This window comes from Pleurodeles waltl, chromosome 10 (genome assembly GCF_031143425.1).
Source record: "Pleurodeles waltl isolate 20211129_DDA chromosome 10, aPleWal1.hap1.20221129, whole genome shotgun sequence".
In the NCBI taxonomy this organism is placed as follows: Eukaryota; Metazoa; Chordata; class Amphibia; order Caudata; family Salamandridae; genus Pleurodeles; species Pleurodeles waltl.
In genome coordinates, this window is record NC_090449.1 from 769,006,535 (window position 1) to 769,025,988 (window position 19,454).

Below are 19,454 nucleotides of genomic sequence, written 5' to 3' on the forward strand. Positions count from 1 at the left end.
CTATTATGCTATTTGGGTGAACATGGACACAAGGTTTCCCCTGCTAAGTTACAGTATTGTCAGAAAGAAGTAAAGTATTTGGGTCACCAAATTGAGAAAGGTGCGAGGAAAGTGTCTTGAGAAAGAGTTGCAGCAATTATGCAAATGAATCCCCCAGTTACACAGAGAGATGACAGAATGTTTCTGGGCATGGTGAGGTACTGTCGCCAATGGGTCCTGAATTTGTCAGTAATTTTCAAACCGTTGCAGAAGTTGACACACAAGGAAGTCACAGACCCAGTCCCCTTCAATGAAGAATGCATGAAAGCCTTTATTAAGTTGAGAGAGAGTTTGTGCAGAGCTCCAGCTTTGGGAATGATTGATTACATGAAAGCTTTTGCACAATGTTGTCATGATCGTGATGGTTGTGCTCATTCTGTTTTGACACAGCCGCATGGAGGAACAAACAGGCCAGTGGCATATTTTTCTGCCACACTGCATCCCGTCACTGCTTTTGTGCCCTGCTGTTTTGGTGCAGTCACATGGAGAAACAAACAGGCCAGTGGCATGTTTCTCCACTGCATTGTGTCCTGTGGCTGCTGCTTTGCCCAGCTGTTTAAAGGCCATGGCTGGTGGTGGTATAAGCATAAGTCGATGCGAAGGCATTGTGATAGAACACCCTTTAATCGTTTATGTCCCACATTCAGTTGAAGTACTTTTGACCTGGTCCAAAACCCAATATTTAACCAATGCCTGTCTTACCCGTTATGAGTTATTGATCCTTGGGTCAGCCAAAGTAACTGTTAAGAGGTGTGCCATCTTGAATCTTGCCACTGTATTGTCTGTAAATCTTTATGATTCAAATAATGTTAGTGAAATTGAACATGACTGCCTTGATGTCACTGAACTGTGCACCAAACCCAGACCTGAGACTCAGGACACTCCTTTAAAGGAGAATGACCAAGTTGTATTTGTTGATGGCTCCTGTTTAAGAGACAGTGAAGGCTCTCTGAGAGAGGGATATGCAGAATCCACAGTTTCAGAAGAGGTCGAAGCCTCATGGCTTCAAGGAGCCAAATTGGTTGCTCTAACAAGAACCTGTGCGAATCAGAGCAGCTCAAAGTGACAATATTTACAGACTGTCAATGCGGATTTGGTATTGTCCATGATTTTGGAGAATTATGGCACCATCAAGGTTTTATGACCTCATCAGGATCACCCATTTGAAATGGTGAGAAAAATCGTAACTTGTTGAATGTTTTTCATGTACCTGAGAAGACTGCGGTTGTAAAGTGTATAGCCCAACAAAAATCTAATGATCATGTATCGTTGGGCAATGCCTATGCTGACCAAATTGCCAGATAATGTGCACTCCATTGTGTCACCTTCTATGAAGAGTGGAGTAGTAGAAGTTACACCAGTGAGACAAATCAAAATTTCTTGATGTCAGTGGTTGATTCCTGGAATGAGATTACAAGATTGCAGGAAGAGGCAACAGAGGAAGAAAACAGAGGTTGCACAAAAGCAGGTTGTGTTCAAAGAGAGGGAGATGATGTCTGGAGTTCAAATGAAGGGAAAGTTGTGTTGCCAGATTGTTTGCTGAACTCAATGGCTAGGTATTATCATGGTCAGGTACATCTTGGCAAAAATACAATGATTCACACATTCAACCAGACGTGGTACAACCCCAAATTTAGATTGATTGTAGAAGTGTTCTGTCATGTGTTACATGCCAACAAATGAACATAGGAAACATACAGTGGTTAATCTGAGCCACGTAGGCAAATCGGGAGGTCCATTTAGCAGAATGTAACTTGATTTCATTGAAATGCCTGCCTGTAATGGATTAAAGTATGTATTGGTCATTGTATGCATGTTTTGCCATTGGATAAAGGCTTATCCAACATGTAGGAATAATAGTCTTACAGTAGCTAAGCTGCTGCTCAGGGAACTGATACCAAGGTAATGTTTCCTGGCTTTTTTGGAATCAGATTGAGGAACTCATTTTAATAATGAGATCATAAAGTTGTTGTGTGCAGCATTGAACATTGAGTAAAAATTGCACTGCAGTTACAGACCAAAGGCTTCTGAATTGGTGGAACAAATCAATGGATCACTGAAAGCTCGATTAGCAAAGGTTTGTGCCTTTACAGCGTTGAAATGGCCTGATGCATTGCCACTTGTCCTGATGAGCATGCGTAGCACCTCTGACAGGAAGACAGGACTGTTTCCCCCCAAGATTCCTATGGGTTGTGCAATGAGGCTACCAGCATTACCTGCAGATTCACTTGTGAACATAACAGATGAATTTGTACTGGATTATTGCAAAGGTCTGGCTGATGTGGTTCGCTCTTTGACTTACCAGGTTGAAGCACGAACAGTTCAAACGTCTCAAAAACAGTGCCACAGCTTGAAAGCTGGTGATTGGATTTTAATCAAGAAGCATGTCAGGAAGACCTTCTTAGAGCCAAGATGGAAAGGCCAGTTTCAAGTTATTTTGGTGATGACAACCGCTGTGAAGTGTGCTGGTCTTCTGAACTGGATCCACAGACACCATACACACAAAGTTCAGTGTCCTCTTGAAAACACAGAGTCTGATCCCGCAAGAGCAAATGCAAATGCAGAAGGGGTTTGACTTGACCAAGCTGTAAGGAAGGAACAAGTGGCTGAAGCAGAAATCATGCAAAGCAGTGACAATGAAAGCCTGCATGCATACAAAAGTGCAGGAGAGCAAAGTCAAATTAAATTGATTCCTGCCAGTACAGCAAGCATTGCAAAAGCAGTTGCACTCGAAAAGAGAACTATGAAAGGAGATAAATGGCCTGCAGCTGCACATGGACTGGTTGCTGATAAACTCCCATCAGTAACAGAAGCAAATGAGGAATCAAATCAGAGTGAAGATGAAGATGGTGATGGCAATGTAAGAGAACGGAAAGGAAAAGAGTGCGAAGTTGAAGATACTCTTCACCTGAATGGATCTACTTTGTCACAAATGAATGGGAGAGTGAGTTTATGGCCTTTTGTTTTGACCATGAGAATTTCGTTGAACATTCCTGGAACTTGAAATCACATTTGAACTGAGTTTTAAAATAAACTTACTAATTGATCAGCAGACCATTACACTCTGGAATTGACCACAAGTGATCATCAGACTGTATTCTATTGAAGGACGAACAGTTGAACTATTTTTGAGAGCTTTTAGCTTAATCTTGAAGAATTTTCTTGAAGATCGAGAACTGCTGTAAATAGTGCAAAGACTTTGAAAAGCTGCTTTGTTTTATGATTTTGCTCATTTTTGCTTTATATTTTTTCTCTTTTCTTTTTCTCCTCTGATTCTACAGAAGCCATTAACCCTGGACAGAGCAAACACAGTAAATGTATGTATGTGTGCATTGGTATATTTGACTGTATGCATTTTATTGATTGAAGGAATTAGTGTTTCAATGAAAGGAGAGGTGCAAAGCAAAGCAACTCCAGTTCAGAGAATGACAACTTCAAAGCAGGATAAGTTCTATAAGGATGAGGGGTTGCTCATTTAGATGACACAAAGGGAGATTTATCTTCCAATGTTTATTATAGTGTGCTGTATGAGTATATGGACACAATGAATGTGCGTGATTGTTATGTGTGTGCACAAATTCCATCATCAGTACAAGGAGGGATCATATATCACAGCCTACAACTAACTTATAGTATTAGTTGCAGTTTATTATTAACATGTTTGTACAATCAAGAACACATTCAGTACTTCTATTCTAACTATGATTTAGTTTTAGCTTGTGTTCCCATTAATCAGCATTTGAGCAGTGTTGCAAAGGCTAGGAACATATATATAGTAGGAGGTTTCTTTGAGCCTACACTGACTTTAGGCACAGCATATGCACACCGGAATAACGTAAAATGTTTTCTTACAAAAGTAGAAATGGAGTTCATTAATCAGGTAGTTGACAGAAGGAAAACAATAAAAGAAAACATATATAGGGATATAGTTAGCAAGAACAAATTAGTTCACAATATACCTGACACACAAGGGTGCTTAGCATTCGATTGGCAACATTTAGGAAAGTTTGTATTTATATAGGCCATAATGAAAAGCTGACAATAAGTTTGGAGGAATGAGTTAATGCAGACATGTGTTTTTGTTTAAGAGTGTATGGGATTTAGTGCTAAATGGACAAGACCCCGCTGTATATGGTATCTATTACACAACTGTGGTAAGAATGCTTATTATAAGTTGCTGAAAGGCTATTTAGGAGTGTTTTTTCTGAAAATCTACCAAGTTGACAACATTGACAATCCACCAAGGATTGAAAGACTTAAAGTGAGACTTAAAAGAAGAGCAAATAGTTCAAAGATTAGAAGAGATATATTTAGAGGTTTTATTCCATCAGTGGGTGTGATCTTGAATGACATAAAGATAAGGAAGTTATTAATGATTGTAGATAAGATATCAACTGATTTTTCAGGCTCAGTGCTCCTAATGGACACAGAAATGGTTGCGGCAAGGTCTATGATTCTTCAGAATCACCTTGTGTTAAACATCCTTTTAGCAAAGGAATGGTTTTCTGAGAACGATCCTGAAACTTCGATTGATTGTGACATTGTGCATAATGTGTGTACTTGGATTTTACAAGGCTTACAACTTCTGGAAAAAGCAAAGAATAAAGAATAAACAGAGGAGGGAATAAATTGAAATGGAGAATACGAGGAACAGATATTATCAGACGATGAAGAAAATTGACAATTATTGACAACGATTGCAAATCTAGATCTATGCGTTATCAAACTTCAAGGTTTTGATTTTGTCTCATTGTAGATGAGAAAAGTTTTTTTGTAACAGCATAGATTGCCATCAGAGGAGGGACTGAGAGAGATCAAATTTTATTATTATTTTAGTGGCAGAGAAGTTAGCATATAGTGGCTAATTTACCTACATTTAAAAGCCTAACAGAGAAAGTAACGAGTTGTAAATTGTGCACGTTTGAATTAGGGTGGACCATGTGGAAGCCATTTGTATAAAGCACAATGTTTTAACATGAGATATTTTGCAATCATATTAAATTAAGTACTAAAATGAGTTAACGTAAAAAGTGTTTTTATCAAGATGAAAATTAGTATGAAAATATGACATGAATATGATTTAATTGTACTTATACTGAAGTGAATGAATTTTATAAATGAGTTACATGTGTGCAGAAAAATAAATGCACGTTTAAATCAGCTCTAAAATGTTATAAATAATGTTTGCAATTAAATAATTTGCCTTGCATATTTGATTTGAAATTGTAAGGTGAGCAATAGGTTTATTAATGGATTGAATATATTAATGTGTATTAAGGCGTTCTTAACTTGACTAAGCCTGAGAGATTCATTTTGCAGCAGTAATGGAAAATCACTTGTTTATTCTCTCCCCTCTGACCTAAATTCTTTTCCTAGGCTGCTAAAGTGATCTTGAATGTCCTATTGTATTGAAGGCAAAGACATGTTTGTCACTAACAACGTTGCATTATTTGTTCTAGCTGTTGAACAAGACAGGAAACTTATGATTCCCATGATAATGTATTAGTTCACTTAGGCGGTCATTCTGACCCTGGCGGTCAAAGACCGCCAGGGCGGAGGACCGCGGGAGCACCGCCGACAGGCCGGCGGTGCTCCAATGGGGATTCCGACCGCGGCGGTAAAGCCGCGGTCGGACCGGCACCACTGGCGGGCTCCCGCCAGTGTACCGCCGCCCCATTGAATCCTCCAAGGCGGCGCAGCTTGCTGCACCGCCGAGGGGATTCCGACCCCCCCTACCGCCATCCAGATCCCGGCGGTCCGACCGCCGGGATCCGGATGGCAGTAGGGGGGGGTCGCGGGGCCCCTGGGGGCCCCTGCAGTGCCCATGCCACTGGCATGGGCATTGCAGGGGCCCCCGTAAGAGGGCCCCTAAATGTATTTCACTGTCTGCTGCGCAGACAGTGAAATACGCGACGGGTGCAACTGCACCCGTCGCACAGCTTCCACTCCGCCGGCTCGATTCCGAGCCGGCTTCATCGTGGAAGCCTCTTTCCCGCTGGGCTGGCGGGCGGTCTGAAGGCGACCGCCCGCCAGCCCAGCGGGAAAGTCAGAATTACCGCCGCGGTCTTTCGACCGCGGAACGGTAACCTGACGGCGAGACTTTGGCGGGCGGCCTCCGCCGCCCGCCAAGGTCAGAATGAGGGCCTTAGTGTATCGTGGGAGAAGAACCTAATGTTGCAAATGATTAGATAATGTAATATTTTGTTGGAATCATGTGAGAGTATTGAAATGACAATGTACTTTAGCTGAGAAAATCCAGACTAGTTGCAGATTTGATGGTGCCATCGACCTCCATTGGACACTGAATTTAACACCTGAAGGGAGCCCATTGGAAGGACCAATCAAGAGGATTGAGGTTATTTTAATTAGTGAGAGACTTTGAAACTTGGAATTAGTCCACTCCTGCCTCGAAGCTGTCAAGAACTCTGTCGGAGTCTGTCTGTGTTTGTCTTAAGTCTGGTGTCACCCTCTGTTTTCTTTAAGTCCCATGATGAGTTTTCCCATCTTAGTCTTAATTACCCCATTCAAGTATGCTGTTCAGTATTAATAAGCCCAACTAATTCTGAACTTCTGATCTGTCCTACGTGCAGCCCTTGTTCTGCACTGCCCTGATGCTTCTGTCAGCTGATGCCAAAAGAAAGTGATAGTTCTGCCTGATGAAGTTCTACTGTCTGCTGTGCCATGAGGAGAGGTATAACTAAATGCGGTTTCTTGTTTCCTTTTCAGTTAGATAATTACACCAGCGTATTTTTATAGTGAGTTGCCCTAGTTAGATGATTTTTTTAATTATTTTTGTCTTTCTTTTATTTTTGCTTCTGCTCGCTTATGTTAGCCCGTTCACACACATGCAAGTGTAAATTCATGCTTGTGATAGGAATGGCCCGGCTCTGAAACTGAAATGTTAAACTGCATTTTGATGATTTATTGATGTCACCATCATCTGCTTTGAAATCTAATAATAAGGTGCATATAGTCTGGTTATTAGTTTATGTTATTATTTTGGAATGTTTACCGGTACTGATGTTTAATAGGCTAAATCTTTTCCGATGTTTCGGTCAGCTATAGTTTTGCGCACCATAAACGTGACATTGATTTTGGGATTGTAATAATGCTTTGAAACTCAATTCAGTTTGGAGTTTGAATTAGTGATAAATTGTTCATGGTGTCTAGAATTGTTTATGGTACAATGTTATTGATTTGTAATTGAATGAATCTGACTACTACTCTCTTCACCAAGTCCAAAGATCTAGCTGTCCTCAATTGGTGAGAAAAGTGATGGTGTCCCACCAGTGCATTTGTGGTTTCTGAACCTGAACGGGATGAAAATCTTCCCTGTAAAATGTGCCAACACCACCCTCCCGGCTTTCCTGTCCGACATGACCTGGATAAAAATAACTTTCCTGGCACTATGCTGCACTCTGTTACCAGAGCAAAGAATGATGCCTCCTGCTACTTGCAAGATTGTAATACAGTGATTCCCACCACAATCACAAGCTCACATGCATTTTTCCCCATCTACTGCCTTAGTGCTCACCCGATATGCCTGCATTGTGTGTCCTCACCTGATTTAGTGCTCATTGATGCAGCGCTTTCACAAAAAGGAGATTGCTGCCTGCTGCTTAAATGGAATGCAATTCATGGGGAACTGTGCCTCTCTCTTTTACTGTAGCTCTAGTGACTTCCACAAGTCTGAGTCTGTGCCTTTCAACTGTAACTAGGGATCTTAACCTCTTGCTTATCACACAGTTTTGAAGCATGATGCAATGGTGTAGCCTCCTATGTGCATGGGCTAGTATTGTTCAATTACGCTTGGTGCCTAGTGTCAGCGTACCCAGTGCTGCAAACATCTAACGAGTTTCGTGAGCCGCCTATGTGGTTGGCAGAGAGATCAAAATACAATGTGGCCGGCAGAGGTCAGATTTTCAAGTCTTTGTCACGTGCACATTAATGCAGAGTTTTTCCTCATAGCACTCTTGCAAGACTCAGAGGTTCTACCCTTTCCCTATAATCCTTTTGGAACCTATGTCTGCATCTGCATCACTAATAGCCTGAAAATCTGTCTGATTCTGCTGCTTTCCCTGTACTCAATAACATCTTGCCAATTGAAAGTGACCAACAACACATCATTTACACACATCACTGTCCTGCATGCTTAAAATGGTGGACCATAAGACCAGGGAGACAAAAGATAATAAAGTCCACAGAGATAATAAAACAAATTAAAAAAGAGCAAAGGCTAAACTGCCTCTCCCAGACTCTACAGTCAAACTGAAGTCGGATACAAGTGCTAGTTTAGATTGCTGTTGCTGTCCTACAACGTCTTGGCGCCCTTCATGATTTAGCTCAGGGTAACAAAACAAACACAGATGCTATGCATCAAGACTTACAAGCACTACGGACTGACTTTAAGAACCTTGCAAGCAGGCTGACTAATGCAGAATCTAGGACTGGGTTGCTGCAGGACACGTCTACCTAAAAGAAAAAATGTAATGATGCTACTGCCAATAAGGTGAAGTCACTTTCTAGAGACCTATGAGCTTGAAGATTAAAACCGCAGTTGTAACCTATGTATTTTTGGAGTAACCGAAATCATGGAGGGACAAGCTAACCCTTGTGCTGAATTCTGTGAAGCCTGCATATCATGAGTCTTGGGGATCTCATTTGACAAGGAATTTGAAATAGAGACGGCACATAGAGTCCCCATAGGCAAACCATGTCCCCAGGCTGCCACCATGAACTCCAACCCAAGGTCCATGCTTTTTTGACTGCTATGGTACAGGCACACCAAAGCAATTCTAGCGCATATGAGGAATGTGCGGATGTCCAATGGAATGGCTCCAAAATCAACAGTGACCAGAACCACTCCAAGGAAACACTCACCATTAGGAAGGGTTTTCTTGTACTTCACAAAGCATTGAGGGACATCGCCATCCCTTTTCGTTTTGTTGGTCCAGCTAAATTTTGCATTGTAATAAAAGGGAAGATTACGATCTTCTGGGTGACTGCCCCAACTGAGACATTTTTCTATTGCCCACCTCATAATGCTTTTCTCCCCTCTACGATTTGGATGGATGTTTATCGATTTGTGTATTTGTCTGCAAGGGTCAGCACAGCAAGAGTTATTGAAACAATGAAGACTAAACAAGGTTCCACGTCTTACTGATATCACTGGGGTTCGGTACGGTTGTAACTTTTCTAGCCTTTGAAATTGATTTCTGGTGTTATTAGCATGGTTATTTCATTGTGTGCATTTCCTGTATTACTATGTACTGTTGTTTTTGGTGATTTATTTTTTTATATGACTCTGCCATATAGGAGGGTCGGGAGGAACTTTAGCTGACTTGGGTAGGCCTGCTTTTGGCCTTAGTATCCCTAATCAACAAGGGGTCAGGAAATGCATCTTTGACACATTTTGAGGGATGGGTGGTGGGTGTGAAGGATCCAGGGATTATCTTTCGGGTTTTTTACAGTTGTGTTCTTTTGGCTTTACACTTTCTTTTTTTTTACTGTTATATTCCCTACTTATCTCTTCTTTATCTCTAGGCTACTCATTTGATGCATCAATTTATATAATGCTACTCTTTGCAAGGATTTGTGGTGCTGTGCATGCTACAGGCAAACTCATCAATGCTTCCACTGTGCTTGTACACAGATCCAAAACCACTGATGTTTTGATGAAGATGCCTACGTCATCTTCGTCACCCCTAGACGTCATTTTAGATATGTACAAGTTTTTAACATAATATTATGGCGTCACCCCTTAAAATACTCTCTTTGAATACAAAAGGCCTCAACCACCCGATCAAGAGACAGAAGATTGCAGAATATTGTAATAGACTGAAGGGTGATATTATACTACTTCAGGAAACACACTGGAAATCTATCCTCAATGCTAAATGATATAGCCTGTGAATTGCAGAAATTGGTATCTCCCCTGCACTGCAAAAAAAAGAATGGAGATGTCACTCTAATATCTAGGAAACCTGACATATCGGTAATATCTCAAACAGATGATCAGCATGGCAGATTACTTATTTCCAAGGTCATGGAGAGGGATCTTGAGTTATTTATTGTTGATATTTGAAATGATCCAATTATAACGAAACAGCTTTTGGAAAGACTTAGATAAACAATTAACAGAACTTCCTGATAATCTTGGGATAGTTCTTGGAGGAGACTTCAATCTACCAATGGATGGCAACCTTGACAGGATATCTTTTTGTAAATGCATAACTACCAACTCACATAAACAAAAGAAAACCAGCTGCAATAATAATAATTTAATTGATGTATGATGAGTATAGAATCCTGCGGGTAGTGGCTACACTTTTTATCCTCCTCCACACCACTCTTTTTTTAGGATAGATTATATGTTGGTCAGTAAATCCTTACTCCACTCAGCTAACTCCCCATCTATTGAACCAATTGTAATTTCAGATAATACATGCGTTTCTCTGGAACGTAATAAAAAATTATCCTACGCCTGCTCCTCGACCATGGTGACTTAATGATGCATTGTTAGAGGGTGATGCCACCAAGAAAGAGATAGCTCCGGTGATTGACCATTTCCTTACAGACAACCACCCCACAGATACTTCACTCTCCGCTAGATGGAATGCTCTTAAAGCCACAAAGTGCCCATGATCCAGCAAATGTCACTTAAAAACAAATTGACCTTCGCACACCTTTTGAAGTTGGATTCAGATATCTCAATGTTAGACAAACAACTTCAACATACTACAGGCTAAGAGACTTTACCCCATTTATGCACACTACAATATGAATATAACCAAATTTTGAGTAAGAGAACTAAGAAATGGGTTGAGGTAGCCAGTGCTGGTAAAGTTTATAACAGTAATAGAGCAGGGACAACACTAGTGAATTATTTGAAATATACAAAATCTCAAACTCTTATATCCACGATAGGGAACCCAGAAGGCACAATGGTGTCTGCAACGCAAGATATTCCTGAGACCTTTAAAGCGTTTTTTGCAGAACTATGAAATTGTAATGAACCTGCCTCCTCCAATGCTATAAACGATTATATGGAATCTTGTAACCTCCCCAGAGGATGCTTCAAGACTTATCAGCCAGTTAGGGTAGAAGAAAGTTATGGCTGCAATACATGCTCCCAAATCTGTAAAAGCACTGGGCCCGGGTGGCTTCACTGCCAAATTTTACAAGCTCTTCGTAGATAAGGTGGCTGATCCATTGCATGCCGTGTTTCACTAGTATGCTATATCGGTCTCTCTGTTTGGCTCTGCCACTGAGGCTATGATCGTTGTCATTCGGAAGGAAGGAAAGGACCACCTCAATGTTAGAAATTATAGACCAATTGCTCTGATTAAACTTGATTACAAAGTGTCTGCAAAGATCATGACCCGTAGATTAGAGTTTATAATATTAAAGCTGGTTGAAAACTCACAAACTGGATTCTTATAAGGGAGGCTTCCTTGAACAACCTCAGATTATTTTGTCATGTTTTAGAAAAAGCCAAATCAGCACTCACTCCAACTACCGCTTGGCTCTAGATGCAGAGAAGACCTTTGATCAAGTCTCCTGGCCGTATCTACAGGCAGTTTTACATAGATATCATCTGGGGAATTAGTTTATACGAATGATTATGGCTTTATTATCTAACCCAATGTCAAAGGTAAGATTTAATGGCCACCTTTCACAAGCATTCTCACTTTCTCAAGGCACCCATCAGGGTTTTCCCATTCGCTCCTCCTTTCTTCTTATTGGTTAACAAATTCTTCATCTCTGCTTTCAGAGATAATTCTGAAATAGCTGAATTTTCTTTTCAATCAGGGAGACAAGTAGTGGTGGCATACGTCGATGATGTGCTCTTATTCACTGAGGGAGCCCCTCGGGGTCTTCCTATCATCATGAAAGAAATAAAGAGATACTCTCTGGTAGCAGGATTCTCTTCAAGTAGAGATAAAACTGAAGTCTTCTCCTTAAATGTTCATTGCACATCAGAGATGATTGCTAACCTAGGTTTAAAGTGTCAGCCACATGCCATCAAAGAGCGTGGGAATTTGGTTTAGTAGTGGCCTTAAACAATCATTTTCCAATAACAAACAAAAACACTTTCCAAAATGAAGGACTTCCTTATTACATGGTCCCCCAAACATATCACCTGATGGAGCAAGTAGATACTATAAAAATGATGATAGCTTTCTTGATTAACATTAATAGCCGATCTTTCTCTCTCTTTCCTTCTATAAGTCAGGGATAGTAGTATGTCTGAGTTTATTTGAAAAGAAAAAAGCAAGAATTGCCTAGTCTGCGATAAAATTGAATAGACCCCTTGGTGGTGTAAATATCCCTGATTATACACACTATCAATCAGCTTTTCTTGCTGCTCAGGTCTCTTGGTGGTTCAGAGTAGATGTTAGCTGTTCTCCTCCGAGGCTTTTGATAGAAGCACAACTGTTAAACTCATTGCCCTTTAGTGCCACTCTTTCGATACATCACTTGGCTAAGCTTCCTTTGGAACACTCAAAATCCATTATTCTAGGTATGGGATCAGTCCTTTTACACCTTCATAGACAACGTGAGCACAAGATGGTAGGATCGATGATGGCTTCCTTGTGGTACAATTGCAAGATCAAACTGGATGGTAAGTCTTTGTTTTAGGAACCATGGGTGGTGAAAGGTATTAATTTAATAGGGGAACTTGGCACCCGACTATACTCTATCCCATTTTCGAACCTTTACCGGACTTTTAATCCTGCAGATATTGAATTTTATAAACACGTTTTTCACATGTAAGATGGTCAGCTACTGTGGTCTAAGATTCATTCACTAATTCATGACATGACTGGGGTGTATACTGAGATTGCTGACAGTTACTTTGGGGCTTCATGCTAATCCTTTACTTTTGGACTGGATGGACCAGATCTCGATGCTGATTGACCTCTTTCTAGCACTAGGTACTAAGGCAATACTTTGTGATTGGAAACTTCCTTCTCCCACCTGCTTTGGGAAAAGGTGGAACTTGCTGTGCTCCATCAGAGGGATGGACAACATTCTATACGACAAGTTACATGGTGCCTCTGACTCCAGACATCTTTGGGACACTTTTGATGTTTACTTACAAAACAGTAAACTCCCCATAGACTTTCCCTTCTAACCCACTTTCCCATACTCATGCTGTCCACCTGTTGTGCACTGCACTGCTCTATGTCCCGTGAAGACCCCATTCATTACTGATGATCTTCATATTCCGATGACCGTATATAGCCTGCTCTTTTCTTTCTTCTTGTTTTCTTTCTCGTTGTTATCTGATCTCTCCCCTACTTCTGTAGGGGCTCTTTCTTCTTCCCCATCTATATATTTCCTTTTTCAACATGACATGATTTACAGATACTGCTACAATTACTTCTGTAGGGGCTCTTTCTTCTTCCCCATCAATATATTTCCTTTTTCATCATGACATGATTTACAGATACTGCTACAATGTTCTGTTATGGAAACTTTGGTTGTTTGGGTTTATGTGATATAGTTCCGTAGTGTTTGATGATGCATCTCTCCATGTTAGTTAGGCACAAACATGCACACTATTTTAATTGCTTACTATTATTTCTTTTGCTTGTGTTCTTTAATATTGTGTCTTTATATTTTATGTTTCTTAGGAAGTATATGGTAAACATTTTGTCATGACTGTTCTTTTGAAAACAATAAAATCTCTAAAAACAAAAAAAAATCATCCTGCTGTCCCTGCCTGCCATAAGTGGAATTTAGGGGGGCAGACAAAGTTATGGGCTGGGATGCCCATACATACTCCCCTGTAAAAATGCCCCAGCGTGGCTGTGAGACACTTATTTCTCAAAAAAAGGATTGCCAGCTAGATTTAGTAATTCGCTCTTGAACTCTTGCTCCTCCTACAGGCTAAGCAGTGTAGCGCAGCTGACAGTCCTGCAGGACTGGTATGGTGTTGTTCAGTTCTCACGGCAGGTCTGGCAGCGACTAGACTACAGTGCTCACAGACAACTCCTGCTGCTTTTACTTGTCCCACAGTCTCCCATCATGCCAGGCCCAGTTCCCACCCAGAACCTCACAGGTCGTATCTGCCATGTTTCCTAGGTTCCTAGGAATAGTTAGGCCAGTCCTGGATTATTTCCTAAAATTGTGGGACTTGTAGTCATGATTTTCTACTGAGTTAAATGTGAATACAAGTCCCAGAGTAAAAAAAAAAAAAGTCAGGACTTTTCTAACTAGTCACGCATAGACCTGGGGATCTTGGCAGCTATGACAGGTGCATGTGACCCTATGAATGACCAGCTTCTATCTAGGGGTGTGGGACCTCAGATGGCCCCCAACATTTTCTGGCCTTAGCACTATTCATCCTTCCTCTTTACAGGGTCTGCGCCCATACACTAGTTGTTCATGCCAGCCCAGCCAGGCCTGCGCAGCGCCACTGTGACCCTGACTGGCCAAGAGATGAGGACGTCTAAGGCACCATGTGGTCCAATCAGAGGCTTGCTGGGCTTCATCTGCCGGTTGCATGCTATGATGTGAGACTTGTAGATATGGCATGAGGCAATGCAGCGCAAGTCGCTGCGTTGCCTCAGACTCAACAGGGAGGCATGCCATGGGCATTGCAGTGGGTGTTCCCATGTAACACCCATGGCATCGGACACATTCACCGATTTACGAGATTTCGTAAATCTGGAAATGCGTCAAAAGCCTACACAAAGGCACAAAGAGGAGAAATAACTTTATTTCTCCTCTTTTTTTTCTCTTTTCATACTTGCAACATACATAGAAGGAGGAAAACCCCTCCATTTATTGTTTTCGTGCAGGAAGGCGTACTTTTTTGTACTAAAACAACCATCCCTACAATGCAGACACCCTTGCATCATGGTGCAAGGGTGCCTGCGTTGGCGCATTGGCCCCAGCGCAGAGGGAAAGGACAAGAATAAGCGTATCTCATAGATACTGCACATTCCTGCCCTTTTCTTTTGTAGCAGTGCAGCGCAGCAGGAATCCTTGCAGCGCTGCCCTGCAGCAAATCCTCCCAAATGAGGCCCTAACTGTATTCATGTCTTGGTGACCAGGTTATCAATGCCAAAAGAACAACCTGATAAATCAAGCAAGTCAGTAATTAGTTTTGCATATTTTAGTGCATTTACTTATTTATTGGTTTATTGGTTTATTTGTTTATTGTTGGACATTTATATGCCATAATAATATATTGCAAAAGCATCAAGGTGCTTGAAAAATGATTTTACCTTATGTCTTTTATTTTTATGTTCTTTCACATTTCTACTCTCGACGGAAAAGACATGCAATCTAAACTGACAGGTGACAGCTAGATTATATTTGCCAAACTGCTTGCAAAACTTTCTTGGAGATTTACAATTTAACAGCACATTCACAATAGAAATAGTAGTTAAGTATTCAACAAAATTGCGTCCTGATCATGCAAAAAAGTAATAAGAATCAGCACAGCTGAGACAATGTCATGCAACTCCACCGTTTGTAGGTAGGATTCCATGAGTGCTGCTGAGCTCTCGCTTGTTGTTGCTTGCAGTAGGCGCAGGGCGCTTCACAAGACTTCCGGCTCATAAACGAAGTGGCCATTGAGGATCTGCGCCGTCAGGGACATATTCCTTTAAAAAAACGCAAAGCGTATTATATAACAGAAGTGTGCAACAAAGCCCCTTTTAGCAAAGTCCCATAAAGTTCAGTGAGCAACTAATGGCTACATTAAAAAGAACACGTCACAGCAAGATTTTGACTTTTCTTACAAACTGTACCAGCACAGCTCATGCTTTACTGAAGGTAAATTGCCACCTTGTGTGTTTTAATTGCCACAAGAAATATTCCTGAAACGTGTTTTCACGCGTGCTGTATTTTTAGCTGGCAGCTTTTGCACAGCGTGTTGCGAAGCTACATTAACCAATAGGATGCAGCTATACTTAAAAAGATACTTACTGCACCGATCAACTGTCAAGCACCCGCGTGGTTGAGAGCAAATATGCAAATGCATTTCAGGTAACCTGGTAAATACCTATTTCTAGAGCAACCTAATTAGGTTTCTCATTAGACAAATGTGCACGCATTAATATCTTTGGGCGCAGACTCGAGCTACTGCTGTATAGCTGTGCTCGTTTCCAGCTCCCTGTCATTCAGTCGCCTACGGCCTCGGTAGAGAGCATTTTGTTGGCAGGGAGAATATCCCTCGCTTCTTTCTGCTGTCATTTATTTGACAAACACTATCACATACGCTGCCTTTCTTATCATCCTGTAAAACCGATGACAACTGCCGCGGATCGCAGGCAAAATTGCAAACGTTTGTGAGAAGCAGGGAAATCTCTTCTTTCAGCATCCTATTTATTTCAGTGGCCCCTGAACATGGAGCCAGTTTGTTAGCATTGCTGCTCTCAAGACTGAAATGAATGAAAATATTAGTTTGTGGGCATGATGTTGTGTGGATTTTCGCAACTCACTGCGCTTTTTCCACAAATTATTTGCGAAAAAACTGTCCAAAGTTTTTTGTGCCCATCTTAACGTGTAAATTGAGCCCTATTGAACTGTCTCCTACCCCCCAAAAATGTTTTTATACTACGTCATATACCTTTTCTTCCAAATCAACGTGCATGTCTAACCTTTTCAAATCTTATGTAAGCACATTTAAACTGTTAACACTTCCTCCTACCTACCCTATGAAAGTAACAGTAATCTTCCCCTGCGACGTGCCGAAACACTGCGTGGCCGTTATGCAGTGGTGACGTGGCCCAGTGCCTCAGTAGGCCTTTCCCCACCTGTTCATTTTTGTCACTAATATTCCCTGGTGTCCAGGGGGCTCTCTGTACCCTTGGGGGGGCAGTGGAGCAGAAGGACTGCTGGCCTACATGCGGGAATGGATATTGTCCAATGCCTGGCCAGACCATCCATCCCTTCTTTTTTTTTTTTAAATAAGAATTTCCTTGGTGTCTAGTGCGCTTTGATAGTAAACCCTCTAATCTGCTGCACTGCAGGAGAAAGAAAGACTATTGGGCCTGTCATGGGGTGGGAGCAAAGCCCTATGCTGGGGCGAGCTACCCCCAACCCTTGTGTTTTTGACTGGGGAAAGGCCCAATGCCTGGGCCGGCTGCCCAACCTATTTTTATCTTCAAAAAAATATTAGCCCAGGTGCCTTGTGGGTTCTTTGCCTGCTTGGGATGGGCAGATTGAGGTCAACTCTTCAATGAACCCCCCAAAAAGGGTGGATAAAGACTGTTGGGGCTGTTTTCGGGTGGGAACATAGCTTGATACCAGCGTGGGTGGCTCACACCCCTTTTTTAAATAAAATAGTTATCCCCAGTATTTAGTTGGCTTACTGTCTCCTGGAGGAGCAGATTGGGGATAAACCACAGAAAGCAGAAAGATAGGCCATTTTTTAGGTGAGGGTGAAGATGAGGCTAGTTTTCAGGTGAGGCAAGGTTCAATGCCGGTGCAGGCCATCCCCACACTGTCTTGTTTAAAAAAAACAAAAAACTATTCATGGTGTCTTGTACAATTTTTGTTCCTTTGGTGGGGCCAGACTAGGAGTAAATTCCCCAAGTGCCTCCTCAGGAGTCATTAAGACTGTTGGAGGGGGAGAGGGGTTTAGGTGGGCACATAGCTGTTGCCATGGCTGGCCATCCTCATCCTTTTTTTACATAAAACAAAAATCCCTGACAGCTAGGGACTCATTTAAAAGAGGTCTGTGCCACAGGAGCATCACTTTTTATGACGCTCCGGTAGCGCATGCCTCTCAATCATATTTATGAACTGATCAAAGCCACCCTGCATGGCTTTGCATGACCTCATAGATATCGAGTAAGTCAATGCAGTGCAAAGCGCTGCCTTCTCTTACTCTACATCAAGGAGGCGTTCCACGGGTGTTGCTATGGGTTTTCCCACGCAACACCCATGGGTTTTTGACATATTCCCAGATTTACAAGAATCTGTAAACCTATGTGCATCAAAACTGTACGCTTCCCCAGGAGAGGTGTAACGAGGAGAAATAATTTCATTTCTCCTTGTCTTTTCCTGCAGAATGCAGCACACATAGAAAGAGGAACACTCATCCATTGATTGTTTTTGTGCAGGAAGATGTCCCTTCCTGCACTAAAACAATCATGCCAACAACACATGCATCCTTGCACCATGGTGCAAGGGTGCCTGCATTGGTGCTAGGCACCAATTTGTGCACCAGTGCAAGCAGAAAGACAGGAATGCGCTGTATTTCATTAATACTGTGCGTTCATGCCCTTTCCTTTTGACTCAGGGCAGCACTGCAAGAAGCCTTGCGGGGCTGCCCTGAGCCAAAAAGTTGTAAATGAGGCCCCTATTAAGTGTTCTACCACTTTCCTGAGCCCGATTGGGGGTAAACCTCCAATCACCCACCAGGGACAAAAAAACAGAATTTTAATATTATGGGAAGGCACTGGCCCTTGTTCCACGGGGTCGCTCCCCTCCACATTTGTCTTGTCTGGTAGATGGATCCCTGCTTGGGGATTGCCCTCCTAGTGATATTTTCCCCTTCCGTTTTCAGTGGTACCTATCCCAGTTTGATCAACACTTGGTGGGGGGGAGGGGCTGAAATATGCTCCTTGTGCAATACTCACCATTATCTGCACGTTATTCCCCCAAAAAATAACAACTGTAAAATTACAAACCTCAGGCAGTCATCTGTAATTGGTGCAATAAACTGGCCCCCACACACACGCACGCACGCACACACACACACACACAATCAGGGCCTAGTCTGTTTCGAAAAAGGCCCATGAAACAGATAACAGAAAAACAAATGCACTGTTTCACAGTTACAATTGCATAAAAGTGCCTGAAGGGTCGAACAGTTTTAGTAAGCACAATCCAACACCACACAACAATAAAAATGCTTTTTTTGCTTCAGGCAAATACGAATTAAAGAGGTGTGGAATACAAAAGACAGAGCATAAGATCTTCACAATAAATTTGTGGGAGCAAAGTGATGTAACTTATTTGGCTGTCCATTGTTTCTTGATTTGCAGGACAGAGTTTTGAAGGTTAACATTTCCATAGTGAAGGTTTAGATGCTATTGTAATCAGCTATATCTCACATGTTTTATTGATTCCCAGGAAGCTTCGGCTGTCTCATAAGGAGGCAGATGGAGTGCTCAATACTGCTCTTCTGAAATTAGATTATTGATGAGATAATTTCAGCACCTGGGATGCAATCAACAGTTAGCGAGTCAAGCTTGGAATGAAATACCTGACTGATCTCCGAACAGAAAAGGGCATTTCAAGGGTGTAATATTCACTTATAAACGAGAAGGAATTTAAAGCAGCATTTCATACTTCCGAAACCTCTATCCAGTAGTGGCAAACAGAAATGAAAACTAACAATAAATAGCAGCTATTCTGAAATGGTCGTAATTTTTCAAAAATGTTTT